The following is a 573-nucleotide window of genomic DNA, read 5'->3' as shown; positions in this document are numbered from 1 at the left end:
CCACGGCCAGAACGTAACACACATTGTTCCTCCTGGATTTGAGGTTCGACCAACGATCTGACTCGCTTCTGCAGTACCCCTGAATAGACCTTACGAGGGAGGCTAAGGAGAGTGATGCCCCTATAATTGGAGCACACCCTCTGGTCCCCCTTTTGAAGAGAGGAACCACCACCCCAGTCTCCCAGTCACACCTCGCCATGTCACACTGTCATTACCCACGTGGCCATTGAAGTCCCCCAGCAGAATCCCCAGCTGGCGCACCTTCCAGCACCCCGGCTAAGGACTCCAAGAAGGCCGGATACTCTGAACTGCAGTTTGGCGCGTAGGTACAAACAATAGTCAGAGCTTGTCCCACCACCCAAAGGTGAAGGGAAGCCACCCTCTCATCTACCGGGGAAAACTCCAACACACAGGCACCAAGTCGGGGGCTACAAGTAGACCCACACCAGCTCGACGCCTCTCACCATAGGCAAATCCAGAGTGGAATAAGGTCCAACCCCTCTCAAGGAGATCAGTTCCAGAGCCCATGCTGTGTGTCGAGGTGAGCAAAACTATATCTAGTCAACCTCGCGC

The sequence above is a fragment of the Nematolebias whitei genome, chromosome 3 (genome assembly GCF_014905685.2).
Source record: "Nematolebias whitei isolate Nwh7 chromosome 3, NemWhi1, whole genome shotgun sequence".
Taxonomy (NCBI): Eukaryota; Metazoa; Chordata; class Actinopteri; order Cyprinodontiformes; family Rivulidae; genus Nematolebias; species Nematolebias whitei.
The sequence above is the reverse complement of the archived record's forward strand: the minus strand, read 5'-3'. Positions refer to the sequence as shown.